Below are 18025 nucleotides of genomic sequence, written 5' to 3'. Positions count from 1 at the left end.
ACAGAGAGCCGCAAAAGTCGAGAGGGTTTGGCTTTGTCACGTTTGAAAACACAAAGGAAGCCAAAGATGCAGAAAAGGATTTGAATGGCAAGGATTTGGATGGTCGGACCATAACAGTAGAGGTGGCAGGCCATGGACGTCGAGGGGGCTACAGAGGAGGAAAACGTGGAGGTAGTTTCAGGGGTGGCTATGGCTCCCGGGGTGGGAGTAATAGTTTTGGTGGTGGCCGCAGTCGTGATTACTACGGAGGCTCCCCGCAGCAGCAGCGCAGTTTTGGCAACTCTCGACGGGATGACTATTACGGTGGTAGCCGAGATGGGGACAGCTACTCACGTGACTACAGCACCCGACTCCAACCGTGATTATTATGAAAGCTCGGAAGAGTTTGAAGCACTGAATGCTGCGGAGTAGCTGAGCCAAGAGTCCTACATGGATTAACCCGTGAACTCCACGTTCCTAAATGCGTCCATGCAGTGAATACTTCCAGGCCTCACCACCCAACCACCATTAAACCTGGCTCTCAGCTCGGCTTCCTTCAAAAAGTGCTATAGATTTGCTTTGCTTTGGATTTCTAATCACAATCCTTAACCTTCATTCAAAAAATGAAAAATAAAAACCAGAGGTTGATGAGATGGAGTTTGGCTTTGCAGGAGTTCAACTTGGAAATTGAGCATGTAAAGGGCAGGGACAATGTCGTTGCTGATGCTTTGTCCAGAGTGAACTAACTTTGGAAATTTCTGTAGGTTGTTTGAACCTGTGTGTGCTTTGTCCAGAGTGAACTAACTTTGGAAATTTCTGTAGGTTGTTTGGAAGTTTTGTTGCTTCATTTTGGGGAATATTAATTATTGTTGCTCACGTGAATTGATAATTTGGGTGTGAGTTTTACTTTTGTTTGTTAAAAGAGTTTTTGCCTGCAAAGAAAGTTTTCACTAAGTTCAAACTTTCTTTCTTGAGGGGGGGGGGGGGGGGGGAAGGGTTACGGATTCGTCACTTCCGTTGTGGTGGTTTTCATCCACTGTAAACATTTTTGATTCCGTGTACTATTATTGTTTTCAAAAGGTTTACTGTTTATGAACTGTTTTCAAAAGGTTAAAAAGTTAGAGTTAAAAGAAACTGGAAACCGGATCGGGAACTGAACGATGACGAAGAGAGGAAGAAGAGAAAAAGAAGGCGGAGCGAGTGAGTCGGAGAAGAAGCATAGTTGCTTTGCGGTCTGGAGGGAACGTTGGCGAGCAAGAGTGAACTTTGGGTTTCCCAGGAAAGGGATTCCTGCGACAGAGTTGTTAGCGCTGTGACAGATCAACCTGCGTGTCAGGTTTTGCGGTGGATTCTGAGGAGAATCATCGTCGCTCCGTTACGCCTTGAGAATGGGCCGTCGGCCATTTTGACTCGCGTGCTTTGCGCATTGCGCAAGGTCTTTGCTTCGCTTCAGCCGTTTTCACCGCATTCAGACGTTTATCTGGTGTGTGTGTGTGCAACATGGCTTTTGAAGGTTAATTTGCGGTTCGCCAACTGTGAGCCGTGAACGTCCATACCCGAGGGTGTGATTTCCCTGTCTGGAGGGCGCCTTTGGATTTTTCCGTCGCCTTGAGGGCTGCCTTTGCGCAGCTTTGGCCGCGTGACTGTGACTGTCATCCGAATGGGATTCTGGTCGATTAGACATCGTTCTGATGATCGCTGGAGCGGATCGACTTTGGCTTGAAGCCGGGATCGACTTTGGCTTGAAACCGGGTTCAACTTTGGTTTGAAGCCGGGAAAGAGACATTGGGAATGTTCTTGTTTCACTCACTTGGAGCACAGTGAGTTATATATTACGAAACTGATGCTACCATCATAGGATATATATTGATTGTACTTTTGATTACTATTATTGTTGTACTGTTATTCTTGCGTGATCTTAATACAATATTTGTTTGTTGGTAACAATTGGTGTGGCTTCACCATTGATCTTTGACATACAGAATAACACATCTTTCTGCCGTGACTCCTCTCGGGGCTCGGAGGTACACCGTGACCAGGGAATTTGGGGAGGAGCACGTAACAATACATGTGTTCCTTGTTAGCTTCTTCCACAAACCCCATTTCTTGTTGTGTTTTTATCTTGTCTCATTGTCGTTTCCCTGATCTTCCCCCACATTCATTTTGCCAGTGTTTCTTTGGAGTAGACCTTATAGGGATATCATTGAAAGAGGCTGATCCTCCTGCCTTCCTCACAAATCCCAGGCATCCCAAAAATGCTGGTTGATCAAAATCATTGTACCTCATCTTTCCTCATCCGATTGAGCATTTAACTTCCTTTCTACCAAATATGCTTTTATCTTACTCTTTTCGAATATCACTATTCTCTATGATGATTACTTCTGTTTTGTGCATTCTTGTTTCTCTGAAAAAAGAAGACTGAAAAAAAGAAAACATTCCTTACAATGAATCCAAACATAAACAACTCAATTTCAACTTAAATAAGGTAAAATGTTTTTGGGTTTATATTTTTACACAAATACCTGCAAAAATGACCTTTTTTTTTTACATATACAGTACATATTTATTCAATTGATGAGACTTTATTCTAGACGAAAGTTATTATTTTAAAATTTGATTTACTTACGTGAGGATATACTTGACCGTTTTAGTTTCCGGAGACCAGAGAGTCTGCAGTTTGTTCCCATTCAAGTACAACAATGTTAACTTGTTCAGGCCGTGAAATGCCTTGGCGGGGAGGCTGAGGGCGACAAGTGGCTGATTGTTTAACTGTGAAACTTGTATCAAACTCAATCAAACATTGTAATATCTTACATCTGTACAAAGCTGACTTTTATAGCTACAAGTTTCACAAAAGTGTAAAACATGAAAATTTTAACATTTTCCATTGTATATAGCATGTGAAGAGGCTGCCAGGATCCTAGAGGTGTGCACACTCACCTCAAAGATGTCTAGTCTGTGTTTGAATCTAGCCTTGTTAACTTCTGTGTTTTGAATCTAGCCTTGTTAACTTCTGTGTTTATCCTTGTGGATATTCATTGGAATTCAGGAATTCAGTGGAAGCATTCCTGCTTTTTCCTAATTCCTCCCTTTCATTTTAGCTTGCCTCATTACCTCAGCCACCAGTTGGACAGAGGTTATGTTTCACCCCTGTTTGTTTGTTTGTCTGTGAGAACAGGATATCTCAAAAAGTTGTGGACGGATTCGGACAAAATTTGGTGGAGAAGTTGGGAATGTATCAAGGACGAAATGATTCGATTTTATTGAATATCCGTATCCGGATCCGAATACTAGAACTTCAAAAGTGATTCCTCACCATTGAGAGATGGAGCCAAACAAAAATGATAGTTGGCACGATATCTTAGAAACTGCAGACACATTATGACAAAACCTGGTGGATGTGTTAGGTAGGTGACGAGAAAAAACCGATTAGATTTTGTTTAAGGTCGGGATGCACATTCGACCTATCAATGTTTACCATTTACCATTTACCAATGGTAGTTTACCATTGGAGATCTCGCGAGATCACGGCGAGGTCACGTCTTTTCGAAGCTGCTCCATGCGCTCACGCTTTCGAAGCTAAGTGATATTTCTCAATTGTGTTTTTGTCGAGACTGTATCTAACTTTCGGTGTATGTACCAATAGCGTATCTTTTGGAAAATTTTCGGTGCTAATTTTTCGTACATGTATACACAATCGTCGGTTAATGGTATCGAGTATTCTGCGGCCTAGTACTCGTAGGCTTAGACTACCATACCGTCTCCGACCTTGTGGTTTGTTTTTCTCTCAGCGATTCGTCGAATGCGCTGAAATTATTTTCGTTCTCTGTTTCGTACCAGTCGTTCACCCCGTACCTCCTTGTTTAATATCTGTACTCACAACAACAAAAAAAAAAAAACCCCAAAAAAAAATATTTCCTTCCCAGGTCATTCGTTTATTTGTTGTTCTATTTGTTCGTTCGTTCTTCATTCGCGATCACGCGGTGAGAAATGTATAATCTCTCCCCTGAACAACTATTTTCTCTCATATATTATAACACCCTTTTCTTCTTTTCCTACAAAAGGATGCTTTCGTCTTGCTCACCAAATCTATTCATTCCAAAAAATATATATAATACCATCTCTTACAGTTCCTCCTTTCTACATTCCATAAACTATCCAGAACTCCATCCCCCCTCCAGTGTCCTCAAACGTATTTTTGACTCGAAGGTCTCAAACTCATTTTGCAAAAAATGTTCGTTTCCCATGAATCGTACACTTTTCAAAATCCAATCTCACCCCTCCCCTCCAAATCCTCCCCATCACCCATCCCTTTCAAATCTCCCCCCTTGCCCCTTCCCTCCCCTCCCTCCTAAACTCCTCCCACACCCCTCCCCTCCGAGACTCTCCCTCGCTCCTCCCCTCCTAGACTCCCCTCTCACCCCTCCTCCTCAAAGCATCCTCCCTGCTTCTTCCTCCTTCCAACTTTCACCTTCATCTCCCCAAACCTTCTGCCTTGCTCTTCCCCCTCCTCAAATAACACCTCACTGTGCCTCACCCAATCTCCATCAAACCTTTTGTCCGCCCCATTCTTCCCTTTCTCCAAGCTATTCTGAAATCTCTGACACACCTTCAACAGCTCTCCCTACCTCTTCCTCCTCTTCCACATCTTACCCTACCCCTGCCCCCCTGTTCTGGACCCGATGCTCCCCCTTCCTCTTCATTAACGGTATGGACCTCAAACATCCGGGGCCTTCGCTCAAACTTGACTGACCTCTCCATACAGGTTGCTTCTGACAAACCAGATGTGATCTGCTTAACAGAAACTTTCCTCCTTCATGATGTCTCTGATGCCTTGGTATCTCTCCCAGGTTACTCCCTCCTCCGGTATGATAGACCTGAGCCTCGTCCTGGAGGTGGGGTTGCTATCTTTATAAAAAAACTCTCTTCCTCACTCGCCCTCCACTGCCCTCTCTCCACCTCACCCCCAGGAATACCTTTGGCTACGGCTTCCCCTTCGCTCCCACCTTTTGTTCATATGTGTGTTGTACCGTCCACCAATCAGCGATGACTCCATCGACATCTCACTGTCTCATAATATGGACCAACTTCTATCTACCCATCCCAACTCTCTCTTCCTCATATGTGGTGATTTCAATTGTCACCATGCCAGTTGGCTGGGTGTGGGTACCTCTCTCACCAGCCATGGCTCTTCAGCAAAGGACTTCTGCGACTCACTGGGACTGACACAATCTGTCAATTTCCCGACCCGGATCTCAGTCAACGGAGCATCTTCTCTTCTGGATTTGGTTATGACAAACTTCCCTGAAAATGTCTGCTGCTCTTCTTCTGCTCCAATCGGCTCATCTGATCATGTGCTTGTCAAAGTGGACATCTCTCTGACCATTCTCAGAGAGCCTCCTCAGCGTCGACGAGTCTGGCATTTCACTCAGGCCAACTGGCACGGTCTTCAAGCAGCCATCAATCATCTGGACTGGTCTCCCATCTCTACCGCCTCTGACATCAACTCATCCTGGGAATTCTTTCAAAGTAAATTGCTCTCTCTCATGCACAGATTTATACCATCTCGTCTTCAGTTGTCATACCCTTCCTCCCGTCCATGGTACACGGAATCTTGTGGTGAGGCTGTTGCCCTGAAACAACTTGCTTTCGTCTCCTGGAAAGCAAATCCAACGGAAGGAAATCTCATTTCCTTTCACAAAGCCCGAAACAAGTGTGTGTCCACCCTCAGGAGAGCCAGGAAACAATATCTCACCATTCTCAAGACCGAACTCTCTTATCTGTCTCCCTCTTCCAAATCCTGGTGGCGTCTGGTCAAATCTGTTTCTGGTGTTTGTTCCCCCTCCATCCCCTCCCTCACCTCAAACGGCTTAACGGCTGACTCCGCACGTGAAAAAGCTGAATGCCTCAACTCTGTGTTTGCCTCTAAATCTTGTGTCCCAAACCCATCCCTCTCTGTACCCACCGTACCCAGTCGTACCCAGCTGCTCCTGGACTCTGTGTCCTTTCCTCCTGACAAGGTGGAAAAGTTTCTGTCAACCCTCGACTCTGATTCTGCAACTGGTCCTGACGGCATCAGCCCACGGGTCCTAAAATCATGTTCTTCTGCTCTTTCACTCCCTCTTTCTGTTCTCTTCACCCTCTCTTTTGCTCAAGGTCATTTGCCATCTGCTTGGAAATCAGCCAACATCACCGCTTTGCACAAAAAAGGTGCAAAAACAGATCCCAGCAACTACAGACCAATCAGCCTTCTCCCAATTATCAGCAAAGTCATGGAATCCATCATTGCTTCAGATATTAAATCTTTCCTCTTCTCCAATGGCTTGATCTCTGATCATCAATTTGGTTTCAGACCTGGTCACTCTACTCTGGACATGCTGCTTCTGCTTTCTCAACAATGGATGGAGGTCCTCAACGCCAAACAGGAAATTAGAGCTGTCTCCCTTGACATTTCACGTGCCTTCGATACGGTCTGGCACCCTGCTCTGCTCTCCAAACTCTCCTCCTTTGGTATCCATGGAAATCTCCATGCATGGCTGGCGGACTTCCTCTCTGGTCGTAGTCAACGTGTGGCCCTGAATGGGTTTCTCTCATCTCCTCTTCCTGTTCAGGCTGGAGTTCCCCAAGGTAGTGTTCTGGGCCCGGTGCTTTTTCTGGTCTTCATCAATGATCTCTCTGACTCTCTTGAAAATCCTCTCTATCTCTTTGCTGACGACTCTACTCTCTGTCGCTCCATTCCTCATCCCTCAGATCGGCAGTCTGCAGCCTCCTCACTCTCTGCAGACCTGGACAAAATCACAGACTGGTCAAACAAGTGGAACATGTCTTTCAATCCTGACAAATCTCACACTCTTACAATGTCTCTCCGAAAGGACCGACTGGACAACCCTCCCATCTACTTTCTCAACAATCCTCTCCAAGAAGTTCTGTCACTCAAGCTTTTGGGTCTCACTATCTGCCATGATCTTTCTTGGGAAAACCACATTTCCAAGCTGGCTTCCAAAGCCAGTCGCCGACTGGGCATCCTCCGTCGTGCGAAGTCCTTACTTGGCACACCTGAGCTCCTCACCACATACAAGGCTTTCATCCGCAGCTCAATGGAATACTGTTCCCCCCTCTGGGCTGGTGCTCCTGCCTCACACCTTGCTCGGCTTCACGCTGTTGAGGCCAAAGCTTTCAGAATCATTGGAATCTCCTGCGATGTAGTCAACGCCGAGGGCCTTTCACTCACTCACCGCAGGCAGGTTGGTGGTCTTTCTGTCTTCTACCGACTCCTCTCCGGCCTTGCTCCCCCAGCCCTCTCTGTGCTCTGTCCCCCCAATATTCCTTCAGGTCGCACAAGATCTGCCTGCAACCCTCTTATGGTTAAACTGCCAAAGTCTAGGCTCTCTGCTCACCTTCACTCTTTCATTCCCCTTTTCTCCCGCCTCTGGAACAAACTCCCCCACTCCCTTCAATCCCACTCCTCCCTCCAGGTCTTTAAAACAGCTGTTCACCACCATCTCTTATCGTCCCCCATCGAAAACCTTGATCTTTTCTACCCCCGGTAATTCACCCCAGAGTCCTTGCAGTGTTCATATGTTTTAATCCTCTCCCACCTCCCCCCAAGTCCTCCCGATGTCCCTGCTCTCAAATGTTGTGTTTGTGTCCTTCCCCCTATTCCCCCTCTCTTTTGTGTCCTTCCCCCTCTCTCCCCATCTTGTCTGCCGCTCCCCTTGTTTTTTGTGTTTTGTGTGTCGGTTTGTCTTTTTGTGTGATTAATGTTAGCTCTTTCACGAGCCTCGATCTTGTATACAAAAAAAAAAAAAAAAAAAAAAAAAATGGGATACAGAACGTAAACTGTTCAGCCTGGTGGAATTATGGGGCATGCGCTCCATCGAGTGCCGTACTAGTTTTGCTCAATTTTGTGCTCTCTTGTTTCTTTGTTTCCATGTTTCTTTGTTCAAATGCTGCTTTTTTGCTTCGCTATGATTTCATTTCAAATATTCTCATCATTGGTACAAAAACATATTTGTGCAATGCAATCATCAGTTCTTTATTTCACTCTCCTACAAGCCTCGATTTTCCTTAAAAAAAGAAAACATAACTTACAATAAATCAAAACATAACCAACTCAATGCCAACTTAAGGAAATATTTTTTTGGTTTATTGATATTTTTACACAGTTATGACTTTTGGTATATCCTCAAGTAAATAAGACTTTTACCCGACAAGACTAAGTTGTTATTTTTCATATGATTCACTACAACAAGGAAATCCTTAACCGTATTCGTTTCCAGAAACCAGAGAGTCTGCAGTTTGTTCCCCTGCAAGTTCAGCCATGTTAACTTGTTCAGGCCGTGAAATGCCGTGGCGGGGAGGCTGGGGGTGACAATTATTATTGGCTTATTGTTTTACTGATGAAATGGAACAAACCCAATCAAACAAATTGTAATATTCCTTATATCTGTAAACCGTACTTTCATAGCTCCCAGTTTCTTAAAATTGTAAAAAAAAAAATTCAAAAAAATTGCTATATTAATAGCATATAAATATTTGTAATGATCTGACAGTTTTTATGTATTTTGTAGGAAAACAATTTTGGATTTTTGCTTTAAATTAAGACTGTATTGCTGCAACATTCCTTCTCACTCTTGAAAATAATATAAAATTTCTATGTAAATACTCTTTAATGTATAACTTCTCTCTTGGAAACATTTATGACGTATGACTCAAACTTCTTACACTATACTTGTAGTTTACCATACTGCAGTGCTGAATTTCAATGTCTAAACTAGAAAGAGCAATCAGAGATTGCAGACCCTCGCCAGGACGTATTTTCAGTGGTTTTTAAGGCTTTTGTGTTAAAACAAATATGGCGGGCGAACCACGTGACCGATGACGTCATCATTTTTTTTTCTCCACCAATTTATCCCGAGATGATTGATGTTCAAGAAATTTCATCTTGATCGGATGAAGTTTTGTACTTGTCGAATTACGACGTCATAATGGAGGCACCTATGACATCATCATTAACATATTTTATTCCCCATGGAGAGTTCTTTACAATGAGCCATGTCTCAATTTTTTCTATTCAGCGCTTTCGGAGATATGGAGGTGCAAAGTTTTTCGGTTTTTCCAAGAAGGCGGCCGAACCACGTGACTGATGACGTCATCATTAACATATTTTATTCCCCATGGAGAATTCTTTACAATGAGCCATGTCTCAATTTTTTCTATTCAGCGCTTTCGGAGATATAGAGGCGCAAAGTTTTTCGATTTTTCCAAGATGTCGGCCGAACCATTATATAGGTGGAGTTGCACCTGTTGTGAAAATTTTCTGTCGATTGGACCAACGGTTGCAGAGAAAATCATATTTATTCTCTGCGGACAAACAAACAAACAGATGAAATGAAATTTGACAGATTTTGACCTTTTGGCCTATGCTGATCTCAAAAATAGTTGTTGGTTGAATTCAGTTAACTGATATGTAAATCCCATTCAAATTTCAAGTGAATCTGATGAAAATTGAGGATTTTACAAATTTGAAATTGTTGTTGACCTTTGGCCTATGTAGACCTTTTGGCCTATGTTGATCTCATCAATAGTTGGTTGAATTGAGTTCGCCGATATGTAAATCCTCTTCAAATTTCAAGTCAATTGGATGAAAATTGAGGATTTTAGAAATTCTAAAAGAAGTGGTTGACCTTTGGCCTAAGTTGACCTCTTGGCCGATGTTGATCTCAAAAATAGTTGGTGGTTGAATGAATTCAGTTAGCTGATATGAAAATCCCATTCAAATTTCAAGTGAATCGGATGAAAATTGAGGATTTTAGAAATTCGAAATTATTGTTGCCCTTTGGCCTACGTTGACCTCTTGGCCTATGCTGATCTCATAAATAGTTGGTGTTTGAATTCAGTTAGCTGATATGAAAATCCTTTTCAAATTTCAAGTCAATCGGATGAGCATTTTAGGAATTCAAAAAAAAGTGGTGGACCTTTGGCCTACGTTGACCTTTTAGCCCACGCTGATCTCAAAAATAGTTGGTGGTTGAATTCAGTAAGCCGACATGTATATCCTTTTCAAATTTCAAGTCAATCGGATGAAAATTGATGATTTTAGAAATTTGAAAAAAGTGGTTGACCTTTGGCCTATGTTGACCTTTTGACCCCAAAAATATATAGGATTTTGTCGGAACACGAACTCTAACATTTGGTAAAGTTTCATGAAGATCGGTTTAAAATTGTGTCCTGTAGGCAAGTATAAGTGAGCGGACAGACAAACACACAAGCAAACACAAACAAACAAACAAACAAACACACACACACACACACACACACACACACACACACACACACACACACACACACACACCAGAGTGAGCAACATACTTGCAAAATTTTTTATTTTTTTATTGCCAAGTAACAAACAAACAGACAGACAGACAGACAAACAGACTGAAATGCAATACCCTCTCCCCTGGCGAGGGTAACTAGACGGCATTCAGTAGATAGCATACCTCCGCCTGTTTGGCCATATCACTCGGTGGTGAAGAATCGCTTTAAAAATTCTACTAGCTGGATCCGGATCCGGATCTTCACCAAAATTGAATCGATTCTTCCTTGTCACACACACAACTTGTCCAACAACTTTGGTCACAAAACCATACATAACTTTTTGAGATATCCTGCTATGGATCGTTTTTGGCACCATCTCCCAATGGTGAAGAATCACTTTAAAAAATATAGTAGCCGGATCCGAATCCGGATCTTCACCAAAATATAATCATTTCGTCCTTGTAACATACGCGACATCTCTGGCAAATTTCGTCTGAATCCGTCCACAACTTTTTGAGATATTTTGTTCACAAACAAACAAACTAGAAATCGGTCAGGAACCTAGAGGACTTGCCAGAATGTACTTTTTAAAATTGACCTTGAGTTTGACCTTTCAAGGTCACTCAAGGTCAAAGGTCATGGTGCCAAATGAAATGTCGTATGTGACTTCCTATATGTCAGTAACAGTGGGTATGCATATCTCTTGTACTTTTAGAGTTATAGTGGTTTGAAATATATTTTAAATGAAAACTCGACCCCCCTGATTTCACGTTTTGGGTGACCTTGAGCTTGACCTTGGGCCTAGAGAGTTAAAAAAATTGGTCACATTCTATTCCAGGGCAAGGCAAATATGTGTGTAAAGTATGGCGATGCTATGTGCAACGATGTAGACGTAGTACTGCACACAAACAGACAGACAGACAAACCAACCAACCAACATACTTGCCGGAATTTTTTCCGGCAAGTAACAAACAAACCTTTGGTGGCGGAGGTAACAAGCATGTAATCGTCGAGTTTGTTTACTTGGCATTGGGAAGTGTAATACAATTGCTGCAATGTTAAGGAAGATAATTTTCAAGGTTCGTGGAGGCATCTTCAAGTTGGCATCTACATAACTCAACATTATTATATCCAGGTGATTGTGTTTCGTCCCCTACTCTTTCTCCTCTTTTGTTAGCTTATTGCATTATTTCCTGGCTTTTTGTATCCAAATGTGGCCCTACCATCCCATTATCACTGTATTGCCTTCTACCCCATGTGGGTAAAAGGATTTTAGATGGGTTTTTTTTGAAAGTTAATGGTGGCATTTTCTTCATGGTGGTGGTGGCAATCCCTCTCTTACATGAGTATAGATTTTGTCTCCACCACAGAGTAAACAGCAACTTAAAGGAATGGGATATGCTAATCACAAATATGATATTCTATCAACAGATGAAATACTAAAAAGTACATCGTTTGTGATCATTCAATATATTGTTTCGTTTGTAGGGGGTAGGCAGTGATTACCTTAGTCCACGTAGAATTGCATAGGTTGTGTGCTCCGAATGTTGTGTAGCCATCTTGATGTACATAAGTCAGCCATATGTCGTGGAAGAGCGTATCTTCGTTCCCATCGCGAGGGGTGGGGTTATGTTAATTAGTTAGGGATTAATGGTAAATCCCCTGTATGTAATGGCCTTGATCAGAGCCAACTTGATGGTTATTTTTCCTCTGTTCCTTATGACACACGCAGCACACACACACAGCCAGGAAATTGTGCATTTAGCACACTAAATAGATACCAACCGGAAGCAGGACATTGAGCATTACCGCTGATAACACTGACTTGGTGAGCACACAGGCACAGGCAGGGCCATGAGGCCACGCCTCGAAGGTCAGTCATTGGTCTGGGATTGCTTGGCGCAAAGACTGCTAAGATGGGAAGATTGGATTGGTGGAGTAGGCACAGATGACTTCAGAGCCTTGAGTATAAAAGAACACTCTGCCCGAAATTTTCTCTCTCTCTTCTTCGTATTCTCGTGGCTGCCTCTGACCTTCTGGCTTTGGCAGTGAATAGTCACGATTTGATATCTCGCTCTGCTTCGGGAGTTCACGGCGAGCGGTCAGAGTTCGTGGTGCTCTTGCGCTGGAAGATGTGGGTGTTGGTGTTGGTGAACGAAATCGTGAGGACAAGCGAGGTTGGAAGAGCGAGCTGCACGCCAAGGTCGTTCCCATGCACAGACTTCGCGCCAAAGAGCGCATTTTCGCACGCAAGGACGCGGGAACCGGGACGATTCCTGACGAGATTCAAGAGCAGCTCGGAGGTAAGTGGCCACAAATTAACGCATTTATTTTTACAGTTATTTTTTCCCTTTGCCTGTATTTGATTCTGTTTGTGGGATGTCCCGATTAGGAATCTTATTTTGCCGTGTTTTATTTTGTTACCGGCATTCTTCAATAAAGCCGGTATTTTTGTACATTTTAAATCCGTGTCGGTTTAAGTAAATTTATCCAGGTGCGAAGAAGTCGGGTGGAAGCCGTCCAGGTAAGTTCGTCATCCTGGATTGAACGTCATCATTTTTGGATTGAACGCCTTGGAATAAAGCTTGTTTGGTCATCTGTGTCGCCCTGCGGTGTTCACTACAGGGTAGTCACACGACAATATTCATCAATACAAAATGCTGAAAATAGTATGGCAGTCTCATCAAAATTGCATCAATATTTGTACCTTCTCAAGCCTTGCATTACAACTAAAAAAAAAGCAGCATTAATTTTCTCATTACATTTATATTCATTCATGATTCACTCAAACATGTTTTTATACCAATTGCAGGCTCTCCCTGAGGGTATTTTTGACCATTTGACGAACATGAAAGAATTACGCCTGTTCAACAACCAGCTCTTGTTTCTCCCACCAAGAGATCCCAATGGTCATTTTGGTGTGTTGGTTTATTCAGCCAGGTTCCAGATATTTGTAAGCAAGTTATTAATGCAGTACTTGTGGATTTCAAAAATCAATGGGAGTAAATAGCACCAACAAAAAAACAACAAAAACATGTTCAACATGTTCTCGGAATAAGAAATGCCGTTTGTGGCTGGATGGCATGGGGACACTTCTGAAATGTTGTATTCCATTCACGCTCAACAACTTTACGAATTGTTCTCTAGTATAACACGGCTCATTGTCTTATAGGAGAGTCAGCACTGTGCTGCAAATGCTTCTCTTAATTTGACTCAATAGTTGCTTTAATAGTAATGCTCACTTTGATCCACTTAGAGTACGTGGCAAGCAGTACAATTAACATGTTACCTTGGACCAGTGTACAGTACAGTATGAGTAATATCTTTCCTTGGACTGGTGCATCGTGAATGTGTTCACACGACCATGGCTTATAGGGATACTCCCATGGATACAGTCATGCTTTGGGTGGAAGCTTCTGATCAGCTTGACATTGTTGGCACACTTTGTCTCTTTGCTGTAAGTCCTTGTCGATGACAAGCCACCACACATATCTTCAAGCCAAAGCAAGAATCCTTACAATGCCTGGGTGGGCATTATGCAAGATGTCAACCATCTGACATCTACATTGGGGTGGCCGTACCACACGTGATCCCCACAACACACATCCTTCATGAATGCTCACTTCAAATTTGCAATTGTTTTAGAGTTTAGACATTTACTGTGGTAATTCTCCTGGCCAACCCCTCATGATGTACTCACAAACACATGAAAGGACAACGATGATACTCAAAATATCTTTAGATGAGTCAATTTTCACAGGTAATGTTCATAGAGTGCATGGGACTAGTACATTTCAACAGGAACGCTTCACAGCTGGTTATCATTCAGGTACAGGGTTCCCAGTTGAGTCAACTTGTCAAACACTCCATTAGGCAGTCTCTCCAGCTGGTTGTATTGCAGGCTGTTCAAGTTTATTAACTGTCTATTAACTTCAAGCATTAATATTCAAATATTAACTTCAAAGCAAACTGCTGAACAAACCTATAGCGGAAAGAGATTTATAGAAGATTTGTACAAGATCTTGAACAGCCAAGTCAGTAAGATTTACAAAAACACATTGTATTATCATAACCTCACGTTTTACCATTTCATATGGTGGAGTAATTTGCCAGATAATACAATAGTGGTAATAAGGCCATTAATCAGTGAAAACGGTAATTAGCTAAGTGCCTAATGGCAGGGTGACCAGGATGATTGAAATGCTGAGATGAGGAAGCAGGAGGAGGTATTGCATTATCACCTCCACCACCGAAGATGAATGGAGGTTATGTTTTTACCCCTGTCTGTTTGCTTGTTTGTCAACAGGATATCTCAAAAAGTTGTGGACAAGTATGGACGAAATTTGGTGAAGAGGTTGGGTATGTGACAGGGACGAAATGATTAGATTTTGGAGCGGATCAGAGAATGTTTTTAGTGATTCTTCACCATTGAGGGATAGGGCTGTCGTGAAAATCAAGCACAGACACGACTTGTCCCTTGGGTAGGTTTAATATCATTTAGATCTGAAGTAACATCCTGTAAAATACATTCATGCAACAGACATTAGAATCAGAGTGTTACATGGGCAATGTCCGATATCAATAGGTAAAACAAAGCAAGCGCAGCATATAGGGGCGTACGTACCATTCAAACTACAGGACTATGTCACAGTAAGTGCCGCTGGAGTGTCCGTGCGCCCCGGTTGTCCCGGGTCTTATAGACGCCCCTTTTAGTGGGATAAGCGAGCACTCCCTGGGTTCACCTTCAGTATAATTTCACTACAAGGGCTAAACCCAATACACATGTATACTGTATATATACATATACTGTATATATATACTGTATATATATATATATATATATATATATATATATATATATATATATATATATATATACATATATATATATATTATAGGCTACGGTGATTCTGTCTGTCTGTCTGTCCAGGGGTGTGGCTTACTCAGTTTACAGAGTAGCTCCACCCATTCTTGGAGAGGCTTCATGTAAACAAATATCCACCATTTTATTAACTCGAATAGCTTTGAGGCCTGTTTAGTTAGGCCCATGCTGTCTTTCTTTCTCACACAAGTTTATTTCAACTCAAATTTGATATATCATTTCATTTTTAACAGTCGCTAGTTTTGGACTCGGTTGAAAAAAAAAAACGGGAAGAGAATCCCATGAAAGATACCGTTATAGAACAAAATGCATTTTCAAAGGCCTGTAACATAAAGCCCATTCATTGAGTCTCCCTCACGGCTTTATCTCGACTAATTCACCATCACCATCACAGTCGCTGGGATGATTCAAGTCTCAGTTTCAGCTAAAGTTGAGAAAATCGGCGACATGTATTCCAATAGCCGTTTTGAATGTGTCGACTGTTATGTCGGCACGGGGAAGGAGAGAGGGGAAGGAGAGAGGAGAGAACGTTCCCAGGACTTCATTATTTAAATTATCACTTAGTAAAAATACAGCGACTGAATACTGAAGTTCGGGATCCAATCGAAGTGTAATTATATTTTTCCATATCCCTGGGGTGTACATACAGAGTTTGTTTTAAGCGATTCAACTCTTTTCCAACCATGGAATTAAACAATACAGTACTTCAAAAATGTACATAATAATGTAAACTAACTATGGAATACAATATTTATTAATAACGTTTGGTTTTAATCTATTTTTATTTTGTAAAGCGAAAAGTTATCGATAGATTAAAGTTTAAAAATGAAGAAGAGTCATGGGCTCCTTAGGCCTACGATTGGCCTCTGTATGGCTGTATGATCGGATGTGCATTTTAAGACTCAATCAACACATCTTCAATCATGAATTGCTTTTTGAACAACTCAAGCAAAGGAAACGAGGTAATACCTGTTTCGTTCGGAGCGATTATACACCGCCCAAAGAAAATGCGTTTCATAGCTGCAGGAACTAAAATCGTGCGATCTTTATTTAAATGTTTTTTGTTTGTTTTCACACGAGTTTCCGTGTGTGTGTGTGTGTGTGTGTGTGTGTGTGTGTGTGTGTGTGTGTGTGTGTGTATATATATATTGTTGCGGATCTCAAAACGTCGGCCTTCCCCTTATCAAGAGGGGGTTAATCCCCTTGTCCTTTTACTAGCCGACGCGACCCAGGGGGCCATAACGTCCTTCCCGGGCAGCGTTAAATAGGGTTGTTGGTCGAATTAGTCCTATTACCTAAGTACTAACGCTGACCGGAAACGAGGAAATAACTCCCGCCCGAACCACGGCGTTAGTGGACACGCCGAGCGAAGCGAGCCGCGATTCGGGCCGTTAGCAGGTCCTAAACCCGATTCTAAGCGGTTGTAATCGTGCCACGCTTACCCAATTGAGAAATCACTGGGACGATCGGATTAAGAGGAAAACCAGGAAGAACAGGTAATTTATTCACACTCTGTACAATTAGAAGAGGAAAAGAAGAAGAGAATGTACAGGGAAGAGGAAGAAGCAGATACACAGGGCAGCCTTAATAACAGTCTTAACTTATCCCTGGACACGGGCCCGTTCACTCTCAGACTCACTCTCAGGCTCACTCACATGGGGTTTGTAGATGGTCGGGTTGAGGGTCCAAGGGTCCACAGCTCGTCCGGTCCCCGACTCGTACCATGCAGATGGTGGAATACGGCAGGCAGCTCTCCCCGTGGCGTAGGCGTGATGCGGACAATTATATATTGGGGAAAGGTAAGCTGGCGATTAGATTTGGCGTACGTAATACTTGTACCGGCGCCTTTATACGCGCGCCCGGTATTGTTACGAACGACGCGCCACTTCCCCAATGTCCTCCTTGACGCTGCAGTCCTCTGCAATGCGTGCCGCGCGCCCGCCCTTTGTAAAGCGCAATCAATCAATCAAGGCTTGTCACCGCGCGTCTCTCCCTCTCGTAACTACTCAAGCGTCTCTCCCGTAACTCAACTGAGGTGGGGGCCTCGCGCAAAGGGTTATAATGCCACGCCCAGCGAACCATCTCAAATGTCCAGCCACACCCTGCCAGGCGATGTCATATCAGCCCTGATTGGCTGGTGAGGGCTTACCGACTCCGCCTTTGACGGCTGCTTGACGTGGCCACACCTCCACCCTTGCGCTCCGCCCCCCCTTTCTGGGTTTTACCTCGTGGCATTTGGGCTGGTTTGAGCGAGCCCAAGGGCAGCGAACGCTGCTGGCAAAGGAGGTGTAACAAACTGTGAGGGCGATGGAGTACAGACTGTATAGCGCTTAATGACGTCGATTGAAAGGAGGCTGCAAAATGGACGAATGGGGCCTACTCTTATTTGTTTTACACAACACAGACGCAACTATTGGGAATGGCCTTATCCTAAACACATACTAAGAAATAACTACCGTCCTAAGGTGACCTACGTGTTGCATGTGGCCTACCTATGGGGTGCAACCGTTAACCTTTAATGATGTTACCTGTGTGGGTTCTCAAAACCGCAACAATATATATGTGTGGGTGTACGTGTGAGTGTGTATGTATATATATGTGTGTGTGTGTGTGTATGTATGTATGTGTGTGTGTGTGTGTGTGTTTGTGTTTGTATGTGTGTGTGTGTGTGTGCGTGTGTGTGTGTGTGTGTGTGTGTGTGTGTGTATGTGCATGTATATGTGTGTGTGAATAAGAGAGACAGAATTGTGAGGAACAGAAATGAAAAAAACAGATGTGTGTGTGTGTGTATGTGTGTGGGTGTACAATGTGTATGTGTGTGTGTGTGTATATGTATATATGTGTATA

This window comes from Myxine glutinosa, chromosome 1, assembly GCF_964187855.1.
Source record: "Myxine glutinosa chromosome 1, kmMyxGlut1.1, whole genome shotgun sequence".
Taxonomy (NCBI): Eukaryota; Metazoa; Chordata; class Myxini; order Myxiniformes; family Myxinidae; genus Myxine; species Myxine glutinosa.
This window is presented reverse-complemented; position numbering follows the sequence as displayed.